Here is a 17,860-nt window from a genome sequence, read left to right as displayed (position 1 = left end):
GCCAATACTTTCTGAGCATTTAGTATGTGCCAGATACCAGGCTAATTGCTTTAATAAATCTCATTCAATCCTCACATACATACCCCCTGCCCCTCCCCCACAATATGTAGTAGACATTATTAACTCCCATTTGCAGTTGATGAAGCCAGAGTTTAACAAAGTTGAGGGACTTACCCAAAGCCACAGCTGGAAAATCGAGCACTACACAAGCAAGAGTCAGCTTTTAATATCAACTCTTTCCCAAACAGTAATTTAGTACCTTTTAGTTGTTAGGCTACTAACTATCTACTGTTTTAAATACCTTATTTCATTTACTGTTCATAACAATTCTATGAGGGGGGTAATTCTAAATGTAATTTTAATCAATCATGCAAGATACACAGGCAAATAGTGAAAAATTCAAATGACACAACTAATATTTTAATGGCCACCCTTCTGGAAAGAGGTCCTATTAATATTATCGTTGTCATTTCATAAAACTGAGGATCGCAGAGGTTAAATTTTTTCAAGGTGGCTGGCAAGTGGCAAAGCTGAGATTCAAAGCAGGATTGGCCTGATTCCAAAGCCTACTACATTTCAGTGCTCCCATGCAGTACCAACATCTTACATGTAGTCCATTTCCACATACCATAATAAAAAAGGAATACTGTGGGGACAACCAAATCAAGAGACCAAGCCCTCAATCTTGGGGTTTGCCCCTATGAAACTTATCCCTGCAAAGGATAGGCTAAGCCTATTTAAAATAAGGCCTAAGAGTCACCCCCAGAGAACCTTTTTTGTTGCTCAGATGTGGCTTCTCTCTCTCTCAGCCAACACAGCAAGCAAACTCACTTTCCTCCCCACCCTCTACGTGGGACATGACTCCCAGGGGTGTAAACCTCCCTGGCAACGTGGGAAAGAAATCCTAGAATGAGCTGGGACTCGCCATCAAGGGATTGAGAAAAGCTTCTTGATCAAAAAGGGGAAGAGAGAAATGAGACAAAATAAAGTGTCAATGGCTGAGAAATTTCAAACAGAATCTAGATGTTATTCTGGAGGTTATTCTTACACATTACATAGATATCCCCTGTTTAGTTTATGGTGTTTTAGAGTGGCTAAAGGGAAGTACCTGAAATTGCAGCCATGTTTCTTAAAGCTGACTTTATAATGACTTAGCTCTTGCAGTGTGACTATGTGATTGTGAAAACCTTGTGTCTGATGCTCCTTTTATCTATGGTATGGACAGACAAGTAAAAAAAATATGGATAAGAAATACATAATAGGGGAACAAAGGTTAAAATAAATTGAATAGATTGAAATACTAGTGGTCGATGAGAGGGAGGGATAAAGGGTATGGCATGTATGAGTTTTTTCTTTTTTATTTCTTTGCTGGAGACCTGCAAATGTTCAAAAAAATGATCATGGTGATGAATTCACAGCTATGTGATGATATTGTGAGCCACTGATTGTAACCATGTCAAGAATGTCTGTATGTTAAGAATGCACGTTTGTTTGCTGTTACAATAAAAATATTTAAAGAAAAAAAAAATAAAGGAATACTGTGCCCAGTCCATAGCCTGTCCTACTCCTATACTCTCCTAACTAGATGGGGAAGAAAACACAGGGCTGTCCAAGAACATCCCTGCCTGAAGAACATCAGCACTGCCTTATATTCCTTTAAACTGAAGCTGCCATGGATAAGACAGGATGTTTATCTTTAACCACCTCATTGCCCACACAGGTTCATCTTCTATCTCTGAGAACAAGGGCAGGATTATGAGAAGAGGAGGTTAAGCCTTTCCTACGGAGATGCTTGGGTCTCATGTCAGCAGCAAAAGAAAGGAAGCAAGAATGGGTTCAGTTATTAGCAGACCTAGAGTTAGTACCCCCACACTAGGCATACCAACCCCACAAACTATGTCTGTTTCAACTAAAGTAGGGGCCCCAATGTCCCTCACAGGGTAAAAAGGTTTACAGGGCAGATACCCACTTCACAGTTCCCAGCTGTAAAAGTATGCATTGCTGCAACATCAGTTCAGAATGTTCTGATTAATCCATCATTAATTAGGTCCAAAAACATACTTATTACCACTAACATGGTGTCATCACAAAATACTGCCAATGAATCATCAAACAAATTAAAAAGAAACATGAAGAAGATGATGATGATGACTATGACAATTTGTAATCCAGCCTTGATGAATGAAACATGTGTACTTGGTCTTGACTCCATTGTTTTTAAATTAAACATGCATGCTGGATCTTTCGAAGTTCTGTTTTTGAAAGCTTTATTAGTATTTAATGAGTAAATATGGTTATCATAATTTTCAACTGAGATGTTGGATTTTCTTTAAGAGGATTAATAGTGGCTTTCCATTAGATTTTAAATGTAAAAAGTAAAGCTGTCATTGATCAGAAGAAAAAAAAAGGAAGGAAGGTCCTTTAGGAGCCCTCATAAGTTCTGAGGCAAAGATAGTCCCCCTTTGGAAACAGAGGGATGGAGGGCACCTCAGGAAAGCCCTGGAACCACAGTTGCAGGTTGGAGTCAGAATGCACCTTCAGAAGGAGCGTTAGAATGAAGATTCTAACAAAGCCCTGGTACATGGTGGGTTTGCAGAGCTGCTCAAAAATTGTGGGAGTCTTGTGAGAGCAACCACTTCTTTTAATCCCTATTCAGTACTGTATGTTGAAAATGTGACTGGGTTATCTCCCCGGAGATGTGACTCACTCAATTGTAGGTACTAACTTTTGAATAAAGGGAGATGTGACTCCACACCCATTCCACATGGATCTTGATTAGTTTACTGGAATCCTTTAAAAGAGGAAGCATTTTGGAAAGAGTCCCTTTTTGGGGAATGACGAGAGGCATAGCCCATGCAACCAGAGACTTTTGGAGATGAAGAAAGAACACATTCCCAGGAGAGCTTCCTGAAGCAAGAGGCCTGGAGAGAAAGCAATTGAACATGGCCACGTTCACCATGTGCCTTTCCAGTTCATCAGCCTTTTCAAACCAACGTATCTTTCCCTGAAGCCTAAAATTAGACATTTTTATAGCCTTGCTTTAATTGGAACATTTTCATGGCCTTAGAACTGTAAATTAGGAACTTTTTAAGTTCCCCTTTTTAAAAAGCCATTCTGTTTCTGGTATATTGCATAGGACCCTAAAGGGTGGGGGGCAGTACCTGTGCCTGGATGGGGGCGGAGGCACAGGAAAGGGACTGTAATATTGCTTTCCATTGGCAAGTGAAAGTTTGTTGCTTTCACAAACCTGGGTGTTTTTCTACTTTCCAGTATGAGCTCCCAGTGCTTGAGTTAGCATTTGAGTCCCAGCTGCCTCCATCATTATTATACAAGTACAGTCCCTAAAAACGCCTACTGGTTACCAAATGGTTTTACTTTTCCACTTCTAAAACAGTACTAAAACCCTCCTCACAGTATTGTATGACATGTCTTACAGGAAAGTACTTTGTAAAATAAAGAAATATTTACTGGTATTAATATGGACGCCCAGCCTGCATAGTAAACACAGAAGAAGTTTAATCCAGCCCTTCCAACCTCAAGGGGCTTGTAATCTATGGGGAGAAAAGAGTAACCAAAAACTGGAGAACTTTTTAAAATGTATAATTAAGCATTAAACAGAGCTGCAAAGAATTCACATGGAGAACTAACTGACCAGGAAGGGCCTGGAACCTTATCTTCATTCAATAAATACTTGTTCAATTAATGAAGGAATTCTGATGTGTTCCTTGAAAAATACCCTACTTTGCTGCCTTAGATACTGTGCCACTTTGACTATTATGTACCCCAAGAAAGCCATGTTTTAATCCTGATTCAATCTTGTGGTGGCAGCCATTTATTTTAATCCTTGACTCAATACTGTAGGTTGGAAACTTCTGATCAGATATCCCCACAGAGATGTGACACATCCAGTTGCGGTGTGACCTTTTGATTCGATGGAGATGTGACCCACCATCCCAGGTGGGTCTTGATAAATTGATTAAGAGTCTTTAAAAGGGGAAACATTTTGGAGAAATCTCAGAAACAACAGAGCTGACAGAAACTTTAGAGCAGAACTGACAGAGATGCTGGCACTTGGAGAATAGAGACAAAGATGTTTGGAGATGCTTGGAGCCCAGCAGGCATTGCCATGGGGTATTAAACAAGTCAGAACCTGGAGAGAGACAAGGGAAGCCAAGAGATGAAAGCCAGTCCCAGAGAAGCAAAGTAAGGAACCCCCACAGAAACAGGCTGAAAGCCACAGAGCCCAGGAGCAAGGGACCAGCAGATGACAGACACGTGACTACCCAGCTGACAGAGGTGTTCCTGACTTAGATCTGCCTTTTTTGAGTGAAGATAACTTCTTGTTGATGCCTTAATTTGGACACTCCATTTCCTTAGAACTGGAAACTTGTAACTTACTAAATTCTTTTTTATGTTATGAAAAATTTTTAAGCTTTTTTATTGTATAATATAACATATATATAAAGCAAAGAAAGAAAAAAGGAATAGTTTTCAAAACACTCAACAAGTAGTGACAGGACAGATCCCAGACTTTGTCATGGGCTACCATACCATCCTCTGAGATTTTTCCTTCTAGCTGCTCCAGAATATAGGAGGTTAGAAGGAATAAACATTTTTTATCATGACAACCGAGTTTTCTTCTTTTTTGTGAAAAATAACATACATACAAAAAAAACAAATAAATTTCAAAGCACAGCACAGCAATAGTTGTAGAACAGATTCCAGAGTTTGATATGGATTACAACCCCACAATCTTCTGTTTTTACTTCTACCTGCTCTAAGATACTGGAGACTTAAAAGAAATATCAATTTAATGATTCAGCAATCATATTTGTTTGTTAAACCGTACCTTTCCTGTATAACTCCACCATCACCTTTGATATTTCTCTCCCACTTTTTAGGGGTATTTGGGCAATGGCCATTCTAATTTTTTCATGTTGGAAGGGTCTGTCAATAATATGAGGTAGGGTGATGGAACTAGCTGATGTTCTGGAGAGGGCGGGCCCTCTAGGTTTCAGGATTTATCTGGTCCAGGGACCTATCTGGAGTTGGTAGGCTTCTGGAAAGTTACCCTAGTGCATAGGACCTTTGTAAATTCTTATATATTGTCCTAGGTGTTCTTTAGGATTGGCTGGAATGCTTTTGGTTGGGGTTTGGCAAGTTATGCAGCAATGTCTAACTGAAGCTTGCATGAGAGCAACCTCCACAGGAACCTCTCGACTGTATTTGAACTCTGAGCCGCTGATACTTTATTAGTTACACTTCTCTCCCCACTTTTGGTCAGGATGGCATTGTTGATCCTTTGGTGCCAGAGTTAAACTCATCCCTGGGAGTCTAAATTCCCTTTTTAAAAGCCATTCCATTTCTGGTATACCACATTCGGGCAGCTTACAAATTAGAACAGATACTCTACTAATATCTTCACCATTCACAAAAAGTTATACCAACACCAAAGGCTCTGAAATCTGTTCATACTACTGCTGTCTACATGCATCCTGAGAAAAGCACTTCATCATTTGTACAGAGCAGTCCTTTCAAAGATGTGCTTTTTTTAAAAAGATACACAGATCTTTGAATGAAATGATCCACAGAATTATATTTTATAATTCTAGAGGTAAAAGAACAGCTCTCAAAAGAGCTAAATTCTGGAGAACAAGCCATCCTGTGTTAACCACTTTTTTGGTTGCAACCAGATCCACAGTGGATGCTAAAAAACAAATAATTAAGATCATACCCCAGAGGCATATGTGTCAGTGGTTTAAGGACATGCCTGATGCCAACTGAGGCCTTTAAAAGAACAAGAATTTTTAGAAACAAAGATCTGCACCTAAAAAATTAGCAGGGATGATTCTCTGATTTTCAATCATAATTCTGAAGGGGGCCCAGGAGTTTTTTATTGGCTTTTTTTTTTTTATGAAAATCCAAAATCTTTCCTTCAACCCCTACTCCACACTTTCTGAGCTGCCTACTTTTCTGGCCACCAGTCAGGGTGAATTTGGTGAATCCTAACAGCTTTTATCACCATGTTTATATTTGTTTTTCACTCAAAATGGTCCTCCCTCCAAATGTCTCTGTTTGTAAGAATGTCATCAATAACAACACTCTTTCATTCCCTGTCATGGAAGCTTATGCCCTCAAAGTCACCTTGCCCTCCCATCCTTTTAATTTTAATCCTCTACACCTGGCCAATCACTTACCCGCTAACCAAGGATCTGGGTACAAAGGAAAAGACATGGTCACCGACCTCAAAGAATTCCCAATCTCAGCCAGAGCCTGGGCCTCTATGTGGAGATGACTATTCAGATTTAAAACATATGGGGACATGTTTATTGGGCGCTTCTTTTGTGCCAATATTGGTCCTTTACTACTGGTATAAAACCCAGCAGGTTATAAAACCACACATATATCAGGAAACAAAGTATCACAAATCAACATTTATTTCTAAAATTGAGGCTCAGGGAGATGGGGAGGAAAAGGGTTCCCCAAGGAATTTCGAATCCTGTCTATTCCCTTTCTCCCAACTTCCCACTGTTGACTCATACTTGCTTTCTCTCCTAATTTAAAAAAAGGGCATTTCAGGGTCAGAAACATTCCCACATTAAAGAGTAGCAGATTAAGAAAACCCAGAAAACCAGAATTCTCACACCAGACCAAACTCCTATACCCAGAACACACTGCAGAGAAAGGCAATGTACTCTCTTGCCAGAAGGCCAGGGGTATTTTTAAAGCCTTCCTCCCTTAACAGGGTGATTGCTGCTTTGAAACACAGATGTCACTGAAAAAGCAAGAAAGACTTCAACGTAGTCAAGTTGAAAGTTCACACAATAGATTTCTCAAATACAACTTTTAAATTAAATATCTTAAATTAAATTCCCCTGGACTGGTAACTCCATGAGGACAAGTACTATGTTTACTTTGTTCTTTGTTCACAATGCGAGAGCCTAGCACAGGCATTCAATAAATATATGCCAAACAAATGACTAGATTTACTTCCTTTTGGTTCTTGTAGCAACCATCTGCCCACCTCCCATCAGTCTGACATCATAGCCCAACCAGATTATCAACTCACACATTATGACTTGAGGGTGGGTGTAAAGGAAGAAACAGATGGACCAATGAGCTCTTATGAAACCCAGGTCTATTTTTTCTTGCCACCTTGCTGTGTAACAAACAAATCCCCACGCAACTGAAACAAGGATGAAGATCACCCCATGGCAGTTTCTACCTGGAGGCAGCTGGGAAATTAGGATTGATAAAGGTGTCAACCAACTAATATACCATTCGTTAACTCCCTAGAAATGCTGTTAGCATGCCAACTGAAACAACAGCATCCACACAACATAATACTCTGCTTAGGAGAGAGCTTGTTTTCTTCCTAGCTGATTAGAGACATCAAATTAGAGATGTGTGGTCATGCTACATTTGTATGGGTGGACTGATCTCACATACAATAAGACTGAGGAAGTCAGAACCACAGTGGTGAAGGGTTTGGATCTGCTAATGTGTGTGTGGGGGGGAGGGGGGTGAAGTGGAATTAGCCCTCCCAGACAGCATGCAGTCCCACTACATCTAGAGTCCACTAGCACCTGTCATTGGTCCCATCTGAAGCAAGGGGAGGGCCAAAGGGAAAAATGACTCAGAAAACATCACACTGGCCTAGGATCAGGTGGCATTTTTGAATTGCAAAAACGGACAGCACGGTTAAGCAGGGTCAGCCTAACATAACCAAACCTATTTTAAGACTAGTTCTTCCTCAGAAGAACTGGACTTAAAAACTCATTCCTGTCTGTAATTTCACTATTAGAGTCAAAACAACAAGTACACAAAGAACATGAGTTTGTTCCTAACAATATGAACCACCAACCTGCTGGGCTCCATTTAGACCCCCATCCCCTTTCCTGGGACAGGACCATATGAGAAGAGAAACTGATCACACCAGGGACACCAAAGCCCTTTCATACCAGTGGACACATCAGCCCTGAGCATTCATTTCCAATTTTTCCTTTCTATTAATTGAGGGGATAGAATGAGATGATCTTCCAATTTCAGGACCTACAGTCTCCTTCTTCACATATTTGGTCTGTCATACGAGGAGTTTTGATAGCACTGGATACCTACAGTCAAGAATTCAAATCTTCAGATACGAGTCTTGCCTCATCTCAGCATTTGACAATCCTAGGACTTGGAAACATAGTTTGCATTGGTAGGTGGGTCCTGGTCCAAATCCAAAGCTCTGGGCAATGACTCTCGGCAGAGAAGTTATGGCGGCATTCATTCACACACAGGAGAGAACTTTCCGGAAGAAGTGATGCTGGACCTGGCCTCAGGTATATGAATCTACAGAAGGCAATTCAAGTTCTCGTTTTTGTCCAGCTTGTTAGGCAAAGGACATGTGCCTTGTCCCAGGCTTCTTGGGACAGAATCATCTTGACCTTCTGATGAAAGAATTAGGCAGCTTGCATATGCGCTTTTGTTAGGGATCTAGGAGCAGGGGAAAAAGGACCAGCTAGGGCATGGGCCAAAGGGGACATGCTGTTGCATTATTTCAGTTATATGACTGGCATGATGTAAAACCACCTAGGGGTAGTTCCTGTAGAGGAAATGACACTCCCTGCAGCACCATCTGTTTCTTTTTGTGTCTGGCATGATCTGTATTTTTAACCTCGGGTGGAACCTAGGTCCACCTGTAAGAGCTCTGTGAAAGCCAGTTCTAACGAGCTTCTTTTCTCAAACCTACATTTTAACTGCACTCAGCCCCTGTCCCTCCTCCCTATCTCCCTGATTAGCTCTGTTTAGTAAGCATTCCACTCTCAGCACAGCAGAAGCCTCTAAACAAGTATACAGAACACTGGCACGGAATTTTTCACTAGGAATGGGAAAGTTTCTGAGAGCTATAAATTATGTTTGATGAGGAAGTCTCTGTGGGGTTCATAGTAAAGTTCTCTCCATAAAACACAATGACTCAATTTAGAACAGAAGCTTCATGCTGAAATCCTTTTTTTTAAAGCAGCAGTGCATAGGCACTGAATTCAGGCACTATGCATCTGCGAACTCCAACCACCATTTAAAGGTCTACACCAAATAATTGGAAACAATGCTATTGGAGAGTTCAAACTTCATAAATACAGGATTTTTTTTTTTTGGTAGCCTGTCCTCTTGATTCTCGGCAACATCCTCAACACCACAGGAACAAGAGATTTTGCTATAATCTTGCTCTTCCCCAAACTATAACCAAGTATACTGGTAATTCCAAAGCAGAAATAAAGGAGCCAACTTTAAAAAATAACCCCTGAAATTAAAAAAAAAAAAAAATTTAATTTAAAAAATTTAAGAAAACACACAAAAAAAACACATGCAGTGATCGTCACAGCAGCATTAGCTATAAAAAGCAAAGAATTGAAACAACCCAAAGGTCCATCAACTGAAAAACGGACAAACAAAAAATGTGGTATATCCATACAATGGAATATTATTTGACCATAAAATGGAATAAAGTACTGATAACATGTCACAACATAAACCTCAAAAACACTACACTAAATGAAAGAAGCCAGTCACTAAAGTCCATATATTGAATGACTCCATTTATATGAAACGCCCAAAGAGGCAAATCCATATGAGTAAGAAAGTAGATTGGGGGTTGCCTAGAGTTACCTAGAATTGCACCAGAATGGGAAATGGCTGTTAACGGCATTTCTTTCTGGGGTAATGAAAATGTTCTAAAATTAGACCATAGTGATCGTGGTACAACTCCATAAATACACTAAAAAACACTGAATTTTACACTTTAAAAGGGTGGATTTTATATGTAAATTGTCTCAATAAACCTATTCTTAAAAAAAAAATACATAGAATACAAGGAAATATAATGTCTCCCAAAAATCTCCTTGAACAAAACAGGAAATTTAAGTGTATAAAGGAGGTCTCTGAATCACAGTGCATCTACTCCATGGAGTACCATAAAGCCATTAAAAATAATTGTAAAGACTATGTGCCACGCGAAAATGTTTATGGTATAATGCAAGGTGAAAAAAAGTAGAATACAAAATAGAACGTTCAGGGACTGCCAACTTGAAAGACACACAAAAAATGAAATACATGGAAATTTAGTTTAAGGTAGTAAAATCATGTTGATTCTTTCCCCTATATTTTCTAAGCTTTTTTGTAATCTTATCCCAATATTATTGGCAAAAAATTCCCCTCAGCCTTCCATCAGACAGACTGCCTAGACTATCACAATTTAAAATTCAAAATAAGCAGAACTACTATGTTCCCTTTTTTCAAGGGAGGGGACGCATCCATTCACTCAGTTTGAGACCAACAGAGAACAACCCCAAGAATGGTTGAATAACAGGCTCCTATCCTATTCCCTGGAGCAAGTTTCATTTTACTGACTTTGACAGAACCTGAAGCCTAATCTTGCCAAAGGAAATTTCAGCAAGGACAGACTACATAACGGACAATTCCATGCCGTGATCTTAAACTTCTGTGGATGAAAGCAAGTTGGATTTGGAAAGATCAGAGGTTCCCCTGTCTTAGGAAAGGTGGTTTTAAAAAGGGGGCGGGGGGGTGCAGAGGCTGGGAAAGAATCCTATTTGCATCTCTGCTCTGAAGTCTTGTATCCAATCTTCAGCAGCAGCAGAAAAATCTGAATAATTTCATTTTTCAGCCATAGCCATTTCTTTTTGAGTTATAAAGAAGTGTCAGTAACCACCTCTGGCATGTGCAAACCAACTGAGAGCCTATTACAGTCATCAAGAATCCCAGGCTAACTTGCTCTAAAACAAGCAATGGGCCCTTTTCAATAAATAAATAAATAAACAGTTTAGGGATACATTCAAGGGCATATTTCTATCAGGTAATTTTAAGGATCTACTAACACTGGCCATGGTAACAGAGAACTACATCTGTTTCTGCTTGAGAAAAACGCTTTAGTAATATCCTGTTTCTGGAGTACTGCACGAATTCTTGGCACAAAGCCTTCAGATGTTTCAAGGGTAGCTACTTTCCTTTTTAAGATGTAAGAGCCAGAGAAGAATACATCACAGGCAACACCAAAGTCTGTGAAACTCATTTCTGTTCTCACTACAGTTGGTGCATTTCCTGCTGTTGCTATACCCAATACCTGCACAGACACTCAATGGTCCCCAGCCCTGACAGTAGCACAGATGCCCCCGCCCCCGATGGCTGAAGTGTCCCAGCTCAGAATCACAGTGAGGTCTACCAACACCCAGTGAGACTTCAACACTCAGGTAAGATCCAAAGGATGAGAGGGTAAATGGAGGAATCTTGCTGGTTTCTAGGCCAAATAATTAAGAGGGAAAGAAAAAGAGCACAGCCACAGACACATGTGAACACAAGAAGGAAGCACCTACAGGTGCCTGAAAGGCTCTCATGGTAAAACCTAAACCTTATAAGAGATACCTCTCTTTCTCCAACAATTCACTCTTTTCAGATAGAAGGCATTTTCAAGGAGATACAAACTTACCCATAATCATCCAAGGGAACAATGGCCATTGCCTTGAATCTCAGCAGGGTGGGAGTAAACAAGAGTTTAGCCACCACCCCAAAATTCACCTGAAATTGTTCAAGGGTCTCAGGTCTATGGCTGTTTTAGTACTGTTAGTAGCTTCAAATCCCCATCACAAAGCCCCCAGTCCCAACCTCTTTCATTCCTACTAGCATGGAAACAGCCCTCCCACATCACAGGTGACACTTCTCACTGCTGTAGTTTTCAAATTTCCTACAATGTGGCCACATAACTTTAGAAAATTATTATTTTTTTTAATCAATCCACTAAGTGAAATCTCACTAAGATGGAATATGTAGGTGACTCCTAGACTGAAGCCATCTTGAGAAATAAGGAGAAAGAGTCTCTATTACCACACATGTACTTATTCCAATGCTCACCCTTAACCCAAGTGGCCTAATCCTCAGCACTCAAGTCTGCAACAGAGCAATACCTTCCTAGCAGGTTAATATTTAGCAAGGTCTTTCAAAATTAAAAATAAAACAAAAGACACCGGGCTCCTTCCTCTATTTGTTCTTCTCATCTTTCTCCCACTGCTTGAACATTAAATCACTGACACACAAAAAATGTCCCCCAGAACAAGACTCCCTGTGCAGAGAGATAGAGGAGGAAAAATTAATCCTGCTTGTCAGCTTCAACTAGATCACATGTCAATTCAGGTCAGTAACATGCTTCATGCATGGCAATTACACAACCTGGCCAGTGGTGCTGCTGACATTCAGGCATCTGAGTTGGCATTTCAGGCCTGCAAATGGGCCCTACAGCCCTACAGCAGCTACCTCTTGGTGAATTCTCCCTTGGTAATTGAGAAACAAGAAAGGAAAGACAAGTGCCTGTGATTTCTGGCATTGCCTCACTGCCAGCAAACCCTTCTGCTTTGGACATTCTCCCCTTCTATTCTGATGTTGAAATGAGGAAGATTATATGACTAATTCTTTTTAAAGATACTGTAATTCTCCCAGCCCACAGATGACACCAGTAGCAACCTCACTGTCAGAAGAGCTAAGGAAACAAAAAAAGAGAACTAAAGAAAAGGCTTGAAACAAAAGGTAAGTTTTAATTTGGGGAATAGATAGGCATGGGAGTGAAACAATGCTTAGTAGCTATAAACGTGAAAGAAGATCTTACTTTTAAGAAGCAAGGTGAATGATTACCTTTGGAAGATACATATGTATGTGTGTGGAAGGAAAGGGGAGCCGTAGGAATTGCTGCCCCAGCAGCAATAAAGAAGGAAATCCCCTGTTAGGTGATGTACTACTACATAAGAGCACAAGTTCTATCACTACATAGTGGAGAAGGGCCAGGAAACAAGACAAAGTGCTGAGGTTCTCTTCATCCGCCAGCTTGAATCTGTAACACCTCATTCTACCTCCCTTCCTCTTCTTTCTATCCAGCCAAATTCTGGGCTTCCAGAAGGCAGAGCTCAGCAAATAGTCAATTCTATTGTTTGACCGTGGGTTTGCTCTGGGCTTTAAACACTGCAGGGCAGAAGCGGGGCAGGCCTACTCTGAGCACCCAGGAACCTGTCCCTGTCTAGTTGTGGGCGACGACTTGTTTTCATAAGCCATTCAACAACAGTATCTACAAGTCACTTGTGGAAAGGAAGTTCTATCAGAGCTCATACCAGTAGGTCATCTATTTAACTCACTGGGCATAAGTTCCTTAAACAGCAAGTGGCCCCCAATAAAAGCTAACAGCATAAACCAAAATAAATTGACTTAAACACTGTGAGCTCCCTGAGGGCATGGCTGGGTTCTGTTCACTCACTGCAATATCCTCGCTTCTAGCACTGTCTGGTACACATTCTCTGTGTCATAGAAATGCCTTTGAGTACTGAATGAAGGAATGAATGAATTGTGCAAACACTTCTTAAATGTGTGCCTTGGAGGAAGAGATGGAGATGTTTATGATCTGAGAAACAGTCTGAAGTGCAGTTTTGAGAAGGTTGTAGAAAGAATCCAGTTTCAATTTTATCAAAGGGTAAAAAGGCTAGAAACAGTACAATCTAGTGGTTAGGAGTGTGAGTTCTACATAAACTACCTGTATGACCTTGGCAATTTAATTAACTTGCCTGGCCTCTTGCGCTCAACTGAAAAATGGAGATAACAATTATCTATCTCAAAAGTTTATTAATGAGATTAAGAAAGTAAAATTCTTAGCAAAAAGCTTGATAAACAGTAAGCCCTCAAGAAAGAGTCCTTCTTATAGCGATTACTCTATTAACATCTCTTTTACTGCAAAGGAGCCATTCCATCCCACTCCCTATCACTCAGCAAAATGTTCATTTCTGGTTAATATGCATCCAGCTAAAAAAAAATGCAATGCCCACCAAATTCAGAACTCAATGTCAAGCACATAATTCTTCTAAACTCTACTAGATGACAACAATTTTGGTGTGGAGTTCCCAAAATAGAAAAGGTGTGTGTGTGTACATGCATCACTCATTCATGTTTGCACATATGTATATACATGTTTAGATAAATGTATGGATATACATGTTTGCACATACGTGTGTATATATATATATATATACGCGTGTGTATTTTAACCAGAGGAATGAAAACAGCAAGAAATGAATTAACCACTCACTGCAAAGGGTGAAAAGGCGCATTTCCACCTCTGTAGATCTGGAAAGGGATTAAATACTTTGGGTTTAATTGAATCGGATAACTTACCCAATGCACCTCTGTACAGGACTACACTCAACACCAGTTAGCAAGAACAAAGCCAGGCATACCGCCTGTCACCCAGAGAAAATTCTGTGGCAGCAACAGTATTGCCTCTTTGCTGGGACACGAACTTCCTCTACCCTTTCGTTGATTTCGACGCCTTTTTTCTCCTAGTCTCCCGAACTACTTCCCCCTCATCTCTTTACAGGTAACTTGTTCCACTTCAGCAGCCTCACCCCTTACAATCTGCTGGATTATCTACACTAATACTGAAAGTCTCTAAAAACCAGGAATAAAATAAGGAACTGTGTGCAAGCGTGTGTGTATGCGTTTATATATGTATATAAACACATACACACACACACATATAAACAGGAAGTGGTTTCGGGTGAGTCTCAGCCCAGACCATAAGAAAAGTTTTGGAGATTAAAGACCAATCGAAGTTCGGAGGCTCCAGAAAGCTCCGACGCGCGCGCGCGCACACACGCGGGATCCAAGATTTCCTGAGGAAATCCACCATCACTAAACCAACCCTGCCCGAGCGCAGGACCTGCAGGTTTTACTCCACCCGAGGGTGAAAAAATGATAATAGTGATTTAAAAATATATATTTTAAGAAGCCTCTGCCCACCTCCTCTACACCTCCACCCAAAGTGTAGTTTCCACCCTTAATTTCCAGGTGGGAAAGGCGACCCCGCACGCCCGGCGAGACCAGTCTTGGCTCTCCCGGCTCTACCCGGGCAGGGACGCGGGACCGTCACCACATTTCCGGGCGGAAACCTGCCGTCCGGTCCTCCTCCGGCCTCGGCTCAGCCCACGCCGCCGCTCCGCAGTCCTAACCCGGCCCCGAGCCCTACCCGGCCACACCGCGGAGCTTCAGGCGGCGCCGCTCGCGGCCGGGCGGCCGGTGACAGCGCGCCGGAGTGCGGAGGCTCTGCGAGCGGCTGACGCCCGCCCCGCGTCCCTGTCAGCGGGCGCGAGTGACACAATGCCCGGCCCCCGCCGGCCCGCGGCCGCGGTGACAACTCACCCGGGGAACGGCGCAGCGACCTCCGGGAGGGGGGCGCTCGCAGCTTCCGCGGCGCCGGGATCCGCTCGGCCGCCTGCGCGCGCCCGGGTCTCCGTGAGGCCCCGCGTGTCCGTGTCTGGCTCGCGCTGGCCGGCGCTGCGGGAGGAGAGGGAGAGGGTGAGGGGGGTGAGAAGGTGTCGCCGGCTTTGGAGAATGGAACGCGGCGGCGGCTGTGGCTGTGGCTCCCGCGTCACTGGACCAGCTGTACAGCGCGGGCGGGGCAGGCGCCTCAAGACGGGGAGAGGGGAAGGGGCGGGGAAGAGGCGGGGCCAGGCGCGCACGCAACAAGCGCCGGCGTCGCGCCGCCGCGACCGCTCCGCGGCAAGGCCCCGTGGGTAGACCAGCTGCCAGCACGCACGCGCTCGCGGCCGGGGCGCACGCCCTGTTGGAGGCGGGACCCGAGTGCCTTAAAGGCACAGTCGTACCGATTGTGCTGTAAGGGACGCAGCTTTGGTACCGATTCGGTTTGCGCTGCTTTTGCATTGCGCTCCACAATTATTTTCCTATTATTGTTATGTGGACGAATGTGCAAAGAATTGGGTTGCTCTCAGGTTGCCTTATTACCGCTTGAATTAGCACCTGCCCTATCTTTGAGGTGGGCCATTATCTCTCTTCTAAGCAGAACTCTTCAAACTTTAGTGCGCGGTCTACCAGCCTCAAAATATCCCAGGGGTGGGTGTTAAAAACGTAGATCCGGGCTCGCATGTCCAACCACTGTAATCCAGTGAGGTTGAGATCCGATTCCTTAATCTATTTTAGCAAGCATTCTGAAGGGATTCTTCAGTACACCAAAAGCACACCACGGATCTCAAGGTTGAGAAAACTGCAGTTCCGAGAGAGGACCGGCAGAAGCCGGGGTTAGAATCCCGCACTCTCCTAATTTTATTTCCCATCCTGGGAACTGTGAGCAGTCTGGGCTCTGAATAGCTACCTCTTTTATATTTGCTCTCTCTTCTGCCCTAAGAAATAAGTCCTTGGTTTACGTGTTTATACGGCCTGTGGCTCCTTCAGGGCGATGACTCTGTCCCTTTCACACTGCCCGTCGCAGAGGTAGGTGCTTGATAAATGTTGAGAGGCTCCTACTTGAAAATCAGTGGCATTGCGGTTGGATCCACAGGCTTGTGCCTTCCTTGCAGCTCAAATCAGGTAGCCCCCTGCTCCCAGTTGCCCTTAGGACAGAGATACAACCTCAGGGCCTCACGCCAGATCTAGTTCTAGTAGTTACTTAAGAAAAGTGCAATGAATTAACAAGGACTGTCCTTGAGGTAGGTCAAAGGGCAAGCAGAGTGCCCCTCCCCAACCCCTGGTGCACACAGCACACGTGTGCGCACTCCCCCCCCCACGCACACACCCTCCCCTTCGGGGCCCCCCAGGACCTGCGATGTGTTGCCTTCTTTTCTGTATATTTCCTTGCTCTGCATTCTTTCCTACTTGCAGGGTCCAGGTTCACTGGAAAGAACCCTCCCCCCCTTCCCCTTACCTCAACTCTTCCTTCTCATTTTCTCCCTCTACTGGGCTACAACGTTGGAAAGTAAACATCAGCACTGCCTCGGTCTGCCGTGGCACTTAGCAACGGCCTGAGTGGGCAGTAGGAACACCCCAGGCCGCCCAAGCTCAGGAAGGGAACAAACAGCAGCAAGAAAGCAAGGGAGAGAGTGGAGAAGGAATTGGACAGAAGCAGAAAAGAAGAGAAGAACGGGAAGAAAACAGGCACTGACGCTCAGGTCAGGTCATCAGTGAAGGCACCTTGGTGTAATGGAAGATGGGGTAGGTGGGGGCATGGGAGTCCCTGGCTTTGCATCCAGGCAGCTTGGCTGCTAACCCGCTAGGGGACCTCATACAATACCAGCCACATCTCACGTCTGGAAAATGGCTTCTGAGACCCTCTGCAGATCTGTTACTCGCTCATATGTGATTGATGTGCTACTTACTACCTACAAATCCTCTCCAAAACCCCGTTGTTCACAGAATGAAATCCAAATTCCTGAATGCTCCTTACAATCTAGCCCAGATTCTCTGCACACCTCCACAAACCTACACTTAACCAATCCACACCTCCTGCCAGTGTCTAGCAAGCCTGCTAGAGGTTCACCTCTCAGAACCCACACCCATGCTGGTCTTTCTACCTGGAATGCCCTCCCTATTTATCGGTCACAGTCTTTCCATAGTCCCGGAGTCCTTATTAATAGCTCCTCCTTCTACCCTTCTGACACACTTTGGTTGAGTCTCAGTTTAGCATTAATTTCCTTCTGCATTATACCACCAGTATCAGGAATGGTACTCTTTTTTCCCTTTGTATTCAAATATTATGAGTATGACTAGAGTGTCTGGCCCCTGACCAGCCAAAAGAGGACCTGACCCTACTGGACCAGCCAACAGGTCCTGAAGCCAAGAGCCCTTCTGAAGGCCAGTGGCTGCCAGAGTGTCACAGCCCAGCCCCTCCCTCTCCAGGCAGGCTGAAGAAGGGACCATTCCATCCCTCCCTCCATGCACAGCTCAAGGACTCTCAGGATCAATCTCTTGGTACTCTTCTCCAAACATTAAATCACAGGAAAATGACACATCAGGGCAACCCTGAAGAAAAAAGCCTCCA

At 43.2% G+C, this 17,860-nt stretch overlaps 1 protein-coding gene across 3 annotated transcripts in view; it reads right to left on the bottom strand.

The window, feature by feature from the left end:
• Positions 1–16,769, bottom strand: part of SUSD6 (sushi domain containing 6) — a 145,107-nt gene extending 128,338 nt beyond the window's left edge. Inside the window, exon 1 of one of the 3 annotated variants that reach the window (XM_077122846.1) lies at positions 16,748–16,769. The gene's annotated coding sequence lies outside the window, so the exon portion shown is untranslated. Of the gene's footprint in view, positions 1–14,829; positions 15,033–15,228; positions 15,508–16,747 lie in introns of those variants that run through there. The other 2 variants (XM_077122843.1, XM_077122844.1) reach the window with 2 other exon arrangements.
• Positions 16,770–17,860: the final 1,091 nt, after the last annotated feature.

This window comes from Tamandua tetradactyla, chromosome 12 (assembly GCF_023851605.1).
Source record: "Tamandua tetradactyla isolate mTamTet1 chromosome 12, mTamTet1.pri, whole genome shotgun sequence".
In the NCBI taxonomy this organism is placed as follows: domain Eukaryota; kingdom Metazoa; phylum Chordata; class Mammalia; order Pilosa; family Myrmecophagidae; genus Tamandua; species Tamandua tetradactyla.
The sequence above is the reverse complement of the archived record's forward strand: the minus strand, read 5'-3'. Positions and strand labels throughout refer to the sequence as shown.